The sequence below is a fragment of the Sphaeramia orbicularis genome, chromosome 8, assembly GCF_902148855.1.
Source record: "Sphaeramia orbicularis chromosome 8, fSphaOr1.1, whole genome shotgun sequence".
NCBI lineage: Eukaryota > Metazoa > Chordata > Actinopteri > Kurtiformes > Apogonidae > Sphaeramia > Sphaeramia orbicularis.
This window is the reverse complement of record NC_043964.1, coordinates 18139043-18152089: the sequence shown is the minus strand read 5'-3', so window position 1 is coordinate 18152089 and position 13047 is coordinate 18139043. Positions and strand designations below refer to the sequence as shown.

The 13047-nt window shown below is 33.4% G+C and overlaps 1 protein-coding gene across 1 annotated transcript in view; it reads right to left on the bottom strand.

The window, feature by feature from the left end:
- mafk (v-maf avian musculoaponeurotic fibrosarcoma oncogene homolog K) overlaps positions 1-12106 on the bottom strand; it is a 33215-nt gene extending 21109 nt beyond the window's left edge. Inside the window, 1 exon segment of the mRNA XM_030140758.1 lies at positions 11956-12106. The gene's annotated coding sequence lies outside the window, so the exon portion shown is untranslated.
- Positions 12107-13047: the final 941 nt, after the last annotated feature.

Genomic DNA, 13047 nt, shown 5'->3' with positions numbered 1-13047 from the left:
GAAGTTTGGTGACGCTGTTTCTAGTTTAGGATCATATGAAATTTTGCAAGCTTGCAAATCCAAACTTTGCTCACAGGGTAAAACCAGTAAAACATTGGTCTCATTTGAGCTGAAGCTGATTTCATGGTATTTGTGCAGATTTTCATAAAAGTTCACAATAAATTCAATCAAAATCAAAAAAATATATAAAGAAAAAGTGTCTTTTTCAGCCGAATGTATCACTAAATGGGTTTAAAATCAGGCGTCATCATTTATCAACTCATATAGGTGGATTAATGTTGCAGAAAATGGTGTTTTTATGTTCACTACGGAGGCTCTGAATGTCCAAAATAGTCATGTGATGTCGCTGAAAAGCTGAGAAACTGTATTTTACCTGAATTATTTCAATATATTGATAGAATTAGCGATTAAAAAGTTATTAAACATTTTAGATCTGTAGATACTTTTGGTCACCAGCCTCTTAGTAGAAGTTTGGTGACGCTGTTTCTAGTTTAGGATCATATGAAATTTTGCAAGCTTGCAAATCCAAACTTTGCTTACAGGGTAAAACCAGTAAAACATTGGTCTCATTTGAGCTGAAGCTGATTTCATGGTATTTGTGCAGATTTTCATAAAAGTTCACAATAAATTCAATCAAAATCAAAAAAATATATAAAGAAAAAGTGTCTTTTTCAGCCGAATATATCACTAAATGGGTTTAAAATCAGGCGTCATCATTTATCAACTCATATAGGTGGATTAATGTTACAGAAAATGGTGTTTTTATGTTCACTACGGAGGCTCTGAATGTCCAAAATAGTCATGTGATGTCGCTGAAAAGCTGAGAAACTGTATTTTACCTGAATTATTTCAATATATTGATAGAATTAGTGATTAAAAAGTTATTAAACATTTTAGATCTGTAGATACTTTTGGTCACCAGCCTCTTAGTAGAAGTTTGGTGACGCTGTTTCTAGTTTAGGATCATATGAAATTTTGCAAGCTTGCAAATCCAAACTTTGCTCACAGGGTAAAACCAGTAAAACATTGGTCTCATTTGAGCTGAAGCTGATTTCATGGTATTTGTGCAGATTTTCATAAAAGTTCACAATAAATTCAATCAAAATCAAAAAAATATATAAAGAAAAAGTGTCTTTTTCAGCCGAATGTATCACTAAATGGGTTTAAAATCAGGCGTCATCATTTATCAACTCATATAGGTGGATTAATGTTGCAGAAAATGGTGTTTTTATGTTCACTACGGAGGCTCTGAATGTCCAAAATAGTCATGTGATGTCGCTGAAAAGCTGAGAAACTGTATTTTACCTGAATTATTTCAATATATTGATAGAATTAGCGATTAAAAAGTTATTAAACATTTTAGATCTGTAGATACTTTTGGTCACCAGCCTCTTAGTAGAAGTTTGGTGACGCTGTTTCTAGTTTAGGATCATATGAAATTTGCAAGCTTGCAAATCCAAACTTTGCTCACAGGGTAAAACCAGTAAAACATTGGTCTCATTTGAGCTGAAGCTGATTTCATGGTATTTGTGCAGATTTTCATAAAAGTTCACAATAAATTCAATCAAAATCAAAAAAATATATAAAGAAAAAGTGTCTTTTTCAGCCAAATGTATCACTAAATGGGTTTAAAATCAGGCGTCATCATTTATCAACTCATATAGGTGGATTAATGTTACAGAAAATGGTGTTTTTATGTTCACTACGGAGGCTCTGAATGTCCAAAATAGTCATGTGATGTCGCTGAAAAGCTGAGAAACTGTATTTTACCTGAATTATTTCAATATATTGATAGAATTAGCGATTAAAAAGTTATTAAACATTTTAGATCTGTAGATACTTTTGGTCACCAGCCTCTTAGTAGAAGTTTGGTGACGCTGTTTCTAGTTTAGGATCATATGAAATTTTGCAAGCTTGCAAATCCAAACTTTGCTCACAGGGTAAAACCAGTAAAACATTGGTCTCATTTGAGCTGAAGCTGATTTCATGGTATTTGTGCAGATTTTCATAAAAGTTCACAATAAATTCAATCAAAATCAAAAAAATATATAAAGAAAAAGTGTCTTTTTCAGCCAAATGTATCACTAAATGAGCTTAAAATCAGGCGTCATCATTTATCAACTCATATAGGTGGATTAATGTTGCAGAAAATGGTGTTTTTATGTTCACTACGGAGGCTCTGAATGTCCAAAATAGTCATGTGATGTCGCTGAAAAGCTGAGAAACTGTATTTTACCTGAATTATTTCAATATATTGATAGAATTAGTGATTAAAAAGTTATTAAACATTTTAGATCTGTAGATACTTTTGGTCACCAGCCTCTTAGTAGAAGTTTGGTGACGCTGTTTCTAGTTTAGGATCATATGAAATTTTGCAAGCTTGCAAATCCAAACTTTGCTCACAGGGTAAAACCAGTAAAACATTGGTCTCATTTGAGCTGAAGCTGATTTCATGGTATTTGTGCAGATTTTCATAAAACTTCACAATAAATTCAATCAAAATCAAAAAAATATATAAAGAAAAAGTGTCTTTTTCAGCCGAATGTATCACTAAATGGGTTTAAAATCAGGCGTCATCATTTATCAACTCATATAGGTGGATTAATGTTGCAGAAAATGGTGTTTTTATGTTCACTACGGAGGCTCTGAATGTCCAAAATAGTCATGTGATGTCACTGAAAAGCTGAGAAACTGTATTTTACCTGAATTATTTCAATATATTGATAGAATTAGTGATTAAAAAGTTATTAAACATTTTAGATCTGTAGATACTTGTGGTCACCAGCCTCTTAGTAGAAGTTTGGTGACGCTGTTTCTAGTTTAGGATCATATGAAATTTTGCAAGCTTGCAAATCCAAACTTTGCTCACAGGGTAAAACCAGTAAAACATTGGTCTCATTTGAGCTGAAGCTGATTTCCTGGTATGTGTGCATTGTTTATTTTGTTCTCATCTGCAGCCTGAAAGCTTCCGTGTTGAGAGAAAAGCTTTACTGTTTTGTTTTTAAGTTTCATGTCTCATGTAGGGCATGTGTTTTGTTAGTGAGGAAGTCAAACATAAAAGTAGAAAATAATGACGAAATTTAGTACGGTTCATAGATGAATTTTCACGATAATTACCCATGTGATAGAAATGCATAAAACATGAGGATTTTGGCCCCCTTACAGTACATTAGGGATGTAACAATATGAAAATTTCATGTCATGGTTATTGTGACCAAAATTATCACAGTTATCATTATTATAGAAATTGTGCTCAAAATGTTCAAAAAGTACTGATACACACACTGAAAGAATGAAACCAAGTTGTATTTAATTAAATAAATAAATAAATAAATAAATAAATAGGCACAATGTACCTTCTCTTGCAGAAACATTCAAATATTAACCCTTAGTGGTCTGAGCCTATTTTGGCCGTTTTTCAGTATTTTTGATTTTGCCTTTATATACTATATAAACAAATGTTTATTATACCCATGTTTGGGGTCTGTTTTTTCAGCACAACTTCCTTTATATCATCTGCCTATTATTTTTTTCACTTTAACCTACTATAAAACATAAAAGGACAAAAAACACACAAAAAAAATATAAACTCCGATTTGAAAAATGTATATAGTTTACTGCATAAATATAAAACATAAAAATGCTTAACAAAACTTTTCGAAGACTTTAAAAGTGAATATTGGTTCCAAATATTAGGTATATAAAATCAAAACTCTATTAAATTAAAACTATACTGAAATATTTGACATAAAAGCAGATCTTTACATAGGCTTTTTTTCCCGTAAAAGTGCGGTAATCAAACACGGTTATCATGATAATTAGAATTTAAACGGCAATACTAACCGTCTGCAATTTTACCGCTTTTTATCGTTTTACCGGTAATCGTTACATCCCTTATTCTATTCTATTCTATTCTATTCTATTCTATTCTATTCTATTCTATTCTAAATAAAAACGGCAGAGTCCACTTTAAAGTTTGAAGAATCGGCTGCAAACAGTTGTAGCAGAGACGTACAGTTCTGTATTCCTTTCCATTTCTCTTGTGCTTCTTTCTGTTTTTGTAAATATTGGTTCCAAATATTAGGCATATACAATTAAAATTGTAATAAATTAAAACTATACTCAAATATTTGACATAAAAGCAGATCTTTACATAGGCTTTTTTCCCCGTAAAAGTGTGGTAATCAAACACGGTTATCATGATAATTAGAATTTAAACGGCAATACTAACCGTCTGCAATTTCACCGCTTTTTATCGTTTTACCGGTAATCGTTACATCCCTTATTCTATTCTATTCTAAATAAAAACGGCAGAGTCCACTTTAAAGTTTGAAGAATCGGCTGCAAACAGTTGTAGCAGAGACGTACAGTTCTGTATTCCTTTCCATTTCTCTTGTGCTTCTTTCTGTTTTTGTAAATATTGGTTCCAAATATTAGGCATATACAATTAAAATTGTAATAAATTAAAACTATACTCAAATATTTGACATAAAAGCAGATCTTTACATAGGCTTTTTTCCCCGTAAAAGTGTGGTAATCAAACACGGTTATCATGATAATTAGAATTTAAACGGCAATACTAACCGTCTGCAATTTTACCGCTTTTTATCGTTTTACCGGTAATTGTTACATCCCTTATTCTATTCTATTCTATTCTATTCTAAATAAAAACGGCAGAGTCCACTTTGAAGTTTGAAGAATCGGCTGCAAACAGTTGTAGCAGAGACGTACAGTTCTGTATTCCTTTCCATTTCTCTTGTGCTTCTTTCTGTTTTTGCAAATACTGGTTCCAAATATAAGGTATATACAATCAAAACTCTAACAAATTAAAACTATACTCAAATATTTGACATAAAAGCAGATCTTTACATCTCCGGAAAAGTGCGGTAATCAAACACGGTTATCATGATAATTAGAATTTAAACGGTAATACTAACCGTCTGCAATTTTATCGCGGTTTATCGTTATACCGGTAATGGTTACATCCCTATAGTACATTAATTGAAATATTGAACAATATCCCTGTAGACCGGCTGAGTCAAAAATAACCTTAATAAACTTAACTGATGCCAAATGCTTGTGTTTTTCAAGTCAGGCATCTGGTCAAGTTCAAGGCCAGCCTTCAGCTCCAGCAGGTAACCGTGGGGCCCGGCGTTCTCCTAAAATAAACAGCATATCAAAGACTCATGCGCTCATGCCCTAGTGATAAATGCAGAGTTAGCTGGTCTGGCCTCTTTGTTTTTTCTTCTGTTTGTGTTTCTTTTTCAGCTCAAAAGCAGACTCGGCGGGCTGCCCTTGACCGTCAGACACACTCTCCTCTGAGGAAGCTCTCATGTGCTTTTCTTGCATTTTTTTTCTCAGGGAGGTGGAGAGATTTTTCTACAGTCTGGAGAGCGCTCAGTATTTCTGCTCTTTCTCCAGCGCAGCACATTTTGGTGGGATATTATGTGAAGGAAATGGAGAGCATAGCTGAGCGGTGAGTCACGCTGTTTACTGGTAAAAGCGACGACCAGCGGCAGGGAATCACACCCTCCTGATCTGACGTTTCCTGGAAAATCCCGTTGTTTCACTGGGAGGAAGGAAAAGTACAGAGAACCTTGGAAATGGTTGGCATGACCACCGGAACGTTTGTGCGGAAAGGGAGGAGAACCAAAGATTTTCACCAAACTCGGGACAATGGGATTCAAAGAAATGTCAAGAATGTTGAAAAAAATGTGGAAACCGATAGTGTGTGAAATAAATATTACTTCAGAACTCTTATATTTTCCAACTGAAGGTGAAAACTGGTAATATTATCTAAAGTTAGGAGCAGTTTTTGATCCATATTTCAAGCCACATGATCTGAGAGTAAAGATTACATTCTAAATATCCCAGAGCTATTAAGTGTCTGTTTGTTTTGCTGCTTACTTGAAATTTGAGTTGTAATGAAATCACCCAAGCTGCCAATGAGAAGATCTTTACATCAGCAAGTCGCCTCCATTAAAATACCTTGATAACATAATCCCACTACATGACAAATGAGTAAACCCGGCTGTAATAATAAGACGAAAGCAAACCACAGGGTGAGATCCATGTAAACTGACAGAAAAAAACAGGAAAAGACATGATTCAAATCACTGTGGGTGCTAAAGGCTCCAGTCTCAGATGCTCTGTAAAGTTACTTTATATAGATCAAGGGTCTCAAACATGCAGCCCGGGGGCCAAATGCGGCCCGCCAAAGGTTCCAATCCGGCCCGTGGGATGTTTTTGTAAAGTCCAAAATTCCATGGGCTTCAATTGAATTAAGCCAAAAAAAAAAAAAAAGTAGCTTGAATTAAGGAAAAAATGCTGAATTAAGCAAAAAAAAAAAAAAAAAACTTCAGTTAAGTTAAAAAAAATCTTGAATTAAGCCAAAAAAATCTTGAATTAAGCAAAAAAAAATCTAAAATTTGGCAAAAAATCTTGAATTAAGCAAAAAAAAAACTTCAATTAAGTAAAAAAAATCTTGAATTAAGCAAAAAAAAAAAAAAAAAAAATTAGCCAAAAATCTTGAATTAAGCAAAAGGAAAAAAATCTAAAATTTAGCAAAAAATCTTGAATTAAGCAAGAAAAAATCTTGACTTAACAACTTCAATTTTTTTTCTCTGCTTTAGTGCAAAAAATAACATTAAATTATGAAAATATTTACATTTACAAACTATTCTGTAACAGTAAAATGTGAATAATCTGGGGCGGCCATGGCTCAGATGGGAGAGTGGGTCATCCAGTAACCGAAGGGTTGGCGGTTCAAATCCCGCTCTGTCCTAGCCAGTCCTTTGTGTCCTTGGGCAAGACACTTCACCCTCCTTGAACATTCAGTGGTGTTCGGAGGGGCCGTAGGCGGGAATTGGCAGCCACGCTTCTGTCAGTCTGCCCCAGGGCAACTGTGGCTACAAATGTAGTTTACCACCACCAGAGGGATAATGTGAGAGCGAATGAATAATGGGTCAATAATGTAAAGTGCTTTGAGTGACCAAAAAAAGCACTATATAAATAAAAATATGAACAACCTGAAATGTCTAAAGACAATTAAGCACAATTGTAATAATTTTTTGCCTGTTTCTAAGTGTTTAGTGTCTTTGTAATTCTGACTCATAATGCACATGTAGTATTAGTATGATAAGTTGAGGCAGAATGTTGTTAAAATTGCACTTATTTTTCTTAAGAAATGTCAGTTTTTTCAGGTTATTCACATCTTTTTTGTTTGGATAATTTGTAAAAGTAAGTATTTTCATAATTTAATGTTTTGTTTTGTTTTTCTTTACACTAAAACAGGGGGGTCAAACTCATTTTAGTTCAGTTCCACATTCACCCCAATTTGATCTCCAGTGGGCCGGACCAGTAAAATAACAACAGCGAAAAAAGTCAAATTATATTACGTTCAGGTTTACATCGACAAAGTTTCCTTAAAATCTGAATAACATGAACAACTTGAATCATCTAAAGAAAAACAAGTGCAATTTTAACGATATTATGCCTCGGTTGTATCAGTTTATCATTTACACATGTGCGTTACAATCACACAAAACATTTAATAACAGGCAGAATATTAATATTAATATAAAATTGCATTTACTTTTCTTAAGACATTTCCATTTGTTCATATTTGTTCACGTTATTCATGTTTTTTTTGTAAAAGTATAGTTTGGTAATGTAAATATTTTCATATAATTTTACTTTTTTACACCAAAAAAACAAAGACAGAATTTGGGGTTGTCATTATTTATAGGTTATTATGATAATATTTTACTGGTTCTGACCCACTTGAAATCTAATTGGACTGTATGTGTCTGTATGTGGAACCTGAATTAAAAGGATTTTGACACCATTGATTGTTAATATCTTCAGTGTAATTTTTGCATTTCACAAATTCATCCAGCGGGCCGGATTGGATCGCATGTTTGACACCTGTGCACTAAAACAAAGACAAAAATTTGGAGCTGTCATTATTTATGGGTTATGTTATTATTTAACTCACAGGTGTCAAACATGCGGCCCGGGGGCCAAAACCAGCCCACCAAAGTTTCCAATCCAGCCTGCGGGATGAATTTGTAAAGTGCAAATTAAGGCATCCAACTCAAAAATAATATCATAATAACCTATAAATAATGACAACACCATTTTTTTGTCTTTGATTTAGTGCAAAAAACATTAAATTATGAAAATGTTTACATTAACAAACTATCCTTTAACAAAAAAATGTGAATATCCTAAACAGATATGAGCAACCTGAAATGTCTAAAGAAAATTAAGTGCAATTTTAACAATTTTCTGCCTGTTACGAAAAGTTTTGTGCCTTTGTAGATCGGATCTGTAATGCATATGTATGGATGAAAAGTTGAGGCACAATATTGATAAAATTGTACTTACATTTCTTAACAAATTTCATTTTTTCAGGTTATTCACATCCTTTCTGTTTGGATAGTTTGTAAACATAAATACTGGCACAATTGAGTGTCATTTTTTGCACTAAAACAATTTGTAGTTGCCATTATTTATCAACTATCATGCTACTGTTTTATTGGTTCGGCCCAGTTGAGATCAAATGGAGCTGAATGTGGCCCCTGAAAAAAGATGAGTTTGAGACCCCTGATATAGATGCATTAGAGGCTTGGGTTCAGTTTCATGCGTTATTGCCTGTTTGACACATTCATCTGGGTGTAAAAGCGTCGACTTCCAAAGTAAATAATCCAAAAAATTTCGACATGTTCTTTTTTTTTTTTTTTTTTTCCAGTAAGAAGGGCAAAACACATTGTGATGAACATGTTCCCTATGAGTCATCACATCACTAACCACAACTATTTCACTTTCACAACACTCCACCACAAAAACATTTTTGCATTCTGCTCTGCTTTCATCCATCACCACTGACCAGCCAAGTGAGAAATAGTATAGAACCGGAGACCATTTAAGTACATCCTGTGTCTTCTGGGGGAATTTCTCCTCTCCCATTGTGCCTTGTCACTGTCAGACTATCATATCAGGGGATGGTGAAATGAGTCAGCCACTGCTTACTTCTCCAATCCAAAGAAGAAGACATCATCAGTTTGGTGATTGAACCACATGGTAACCTCATGACAGAGGAGTGCACTCGCTCCCACTGCCTCTTTTTTTTTTAAAGCAGCAGACTCTGTTCTGTGCACCCACCAGAAACAACAATGATTCAAAGAAACCTCGCTGGCGACAATTCTGCGGGCCATCTAAGTGGAACACATTACTCAAAAGGCAAACATTTTCCATATATTAATCTCACTGGCCTTAAAACAGGGGTGTCAAACTCATTTTAGTTCAGGGGCCACATTCAGCCTAATATGATCTCAAGTGGGCCAGACCAGTAAAATAATAAGTGGAAAAAAGTAAAAATAATTTATGAAAATGTTAGCATCTACAAAAATCTGAATAACACAAACAATTGGAAACATCTTAAGAAAAACAAGTCCAGTTTTAACAATATATAATTATTATTCGATTTTTTTTTTTTCTTAATTCAAGATTTTTATTTTTTTTTTGCTTAATTCAAGATTTTTTATTTTGCTTAATTCAAGATTTTTTTTTGCTTAATTCAAGATTTTTTTTTTTTTTGCTTAATTCAAGATTGTTTTTGCTTAATTCAAGATGTTTTTTTGCTTAATTCAAGATTTTTTTTTTGTGCTTAATTCAAGATTTTTTTTTTCTTAATTCAAGATTTTTTTTTTGCTTAATTCAAGATTTTTTTTCTTTAACATCTACAAAAATCTGAATAACCCAAACAACTGGAAACATCTTAAGAAAAACAAGTCCAATTTTGACAATATATAATTATATTATTCGATTTTTTTTGCTTAATTCAAGGTTTTTTTTCCTTAATTCAAGATTTTTTTTTTTTTGCTTAATTCAAGATTTGTTCTTGTTTTTTTGCTTTAATCAAGATTTTTTTGCTTAATTCCAGATTATTTTTTTTTTGCTTAATTCAAGATTTTTTTTTTTGCTTAATTCAAGATTTTTTATTTTGCTTAATTGAAGATTTTTTTTGCTCAAATCAAGATTTTTTGCTTAATTCAAGTTTTTTTTTTTTTTTTTTTTTGCTAAATTCAAGATTTTTTTCTTTAACATCTACAAAAATTGGAATTACATGAACAACTGGAAACATCTTAAGAAAACAAGTCCAATTTTAACAATATTATGCCTTAGATTATCAGTTTATCATTTACACATGTGCTTTACATCTTACATTACAATTACAAATGCATGAAACATTTAATAACAGGCAGAATATTGGTAAAATTGCATCAACTTATCTTAAGAAATTTTAGGTTTTTCACATTTTTTTGGTAAAATAACCATTTTTAATGTAAACATTTTCACGTAATTTTAATTTTTATGTTTTTTTTTTTTTTTTTTACACTAAAACAAAGATAAAATTAGCTGTTTTCATTATTTATAGGTTTAATATGATAGTAATTTACTGCTCTGACCCACTTGATGTCTAATTGGTCTGTATGTGAAATCTGAATTAAAATGATTTTGACATCCTCGATTGTTAAAATCTTAAGTGTAATTTTTTTCATCACACAAATCCATCCCACGGGCCAGATTGGATCCTTTGGCGGGCCGGATTCGGCCCCCGGGCCGCATGTTTGACACCTGTGCCTTAAAAGGTCGAAAGTCCAGGTTATTCAGTAAAAGACAAAAAGGGGGCTGACGTGTTGAATATCCAGTCGTGGTGAAGTAAAAACACTTCAAATAAACCAACACATAATGGTTTTTCATACATAAACATCCAAACAGTCACTTATACCCTTAGGATATTTCCCCTTTTCTTCACCAAAGACATAAAGATAAATGTCAACCTGGAATATAATGGCTTAACAAAAAAAAAAAAAAAAAAAAAAAAAAAAAAAAGATAAGATAAGCCTTTCTTCCCCTATGAGTGATTTATTGTTTGTGGAAATATTTGCTCCTCCTGCTGTTGTAGACCGGGGCCAGCCCTGGTGGTCTCACTTCAAGTCGTGCCCTTTGTCCCACATGTCTAAAATGCAGACCACGTGTTGTTTCTAATGTCAAAAAAGTAGGTTGGTATTTTGTAGCTCAAATTAAGCAAGAGGAACAAACAATAAGGGGAACTTTTTTTTTTTTTTTTCTATGTAGGATAACAGTTTCAGCCAGGCAGTCTGTTTATTTCACTTCCATTTTCCTTAAAATCTCACTGGAGTTACAGAAAGCAGACTATAAATAAACCAAAATAGTAAGTGACAATTTGGAGACATAACAAGGGAGCGGTTTAGAGGCGCATTCCAGAACATTTACATCATTTTAATACCCTTATATAAAAAAAAAAAAAAAAAAAAATATGGGGTGTTTATTATCATATCATTTCGTTACATTTCTAAACCTGTAATATCTTTATAAAGAGGAATCTCCATTTTTGCCTCTTCAGTGTGTTAAATATGATCATGTTTATCATAAATCCATGACATAATCTGAATATTTTTAGATGAAAACAGATACTTTTTTTCCCCTCTTCCTCGAAATGCCCATTTTTATAATAACTCGTCTGATCTGATCGATAGATTTTAGATAGAAGAATATTTTTTACTGATTTTACCATGTAAAAATATGATGGAAAAGTCTTCAGTGGAGGTAAAACGGCACTTTTACGCATTTTTACGCATCTTTTACGCATGACTGTGCCATACTTCTTACGACTTTACCCGAGCGATGAGGGACTTTTTTTTTTTTTTGGCTTTGTGTTATGTTACTCTAACACAACACGTGTCCGCACTCTTAAAACTTATCTATAAAGTCAACATTAACTTTCAAAATTAAAGATTAAAAGCGATTTTTAGAGAAAGAGCGTCTGTTTCCAACGTGCGCCAATATGTCACCGTGAGAACTTGAGTAATTTACAAAGGAATGTCAAAACATCTACTAAAAAAAAAAAAAAAAACATACACTTACCTCTGTGGACTTGGATATGTATGGACCGGAATGCGTAAAAACTGTCGGAGTATAGGTCCCCAACACAGGCGGCGGAGTAATTTGACACAGTAAGTATATTAAGCGTCCAGCAAACCAGCAGCGGTGTATCCTCGTACTAAATTAACTCCAAAACAACAACAATGTACCAGCATTCCACGCTCTGCTTCCGCAAGCACTCACGTCACCGATTCCTCGTGACCGCCCCCTCCATTCATGAAAATAACTTTGTGCTGACGTCAGTGTGGGAAGGGGGAGCGGGGGGGGGGGGCGTGGGAGGCCATAAATAGAAGATAGATACTGCTGTGACTGCTTTTGCTTACTTTACAAAACTAATCTCTGCTAAAGTCGACGCGCGTTGCCAAAATTAGACAAAAGCACCCTCCTCATGGAAAAAAAACTTACATTTCCAAAGTCAAGTTCAAAGGTGTTTGAGTTTGTCTGCTGACCCCCCCCAACCCCCCACCTTCCACCTTCAACCTACTCTACCCCCCTCTCTCTCCCACAGTAAACCTCCTCCTTTAAGGTCAGGTCACTGGAAGGCATAAAATGTGCATTCACTGACACTAAAAACAGGACCCCCCTCATACACTGCAAAGACTGAATTCTAAAGAAGTGAAAAAAAAAAAAAAAAAAAAGGTTATGGGAAATTACAAATATGGCATTGTCCAATATGTTTTTCATTACGAAACTAATCGCATTTCAGAAAATATATCTAACTTCATCTGTATAAGAAATCCCAGCTGGAGAAAAATTTCATTATGTGTATATATTGACAATAAACATTCTTGAATTTTCAGTCTTAAATCTTGAATACTTACCCTTACACTGCAAAAATCTAAATCTTACCAAAGTGTATTTTTCTCATTTCTAGTCAAAATATGTCACCACACTTAAAATAAGACATAATCACTTAAAGAGTAACTTTTCAGGAAGATACGAGAACTTATTTTTAGACAATAGATCTGGAAAATCTTATTTCAAGAAATCTTATCAAGATAAATTTCTACCCCCTCTCTCTCCCACAGTAAACCTCCTCCTTTAAGGTCAGGTCACTGGAAGGCATAAAATGTG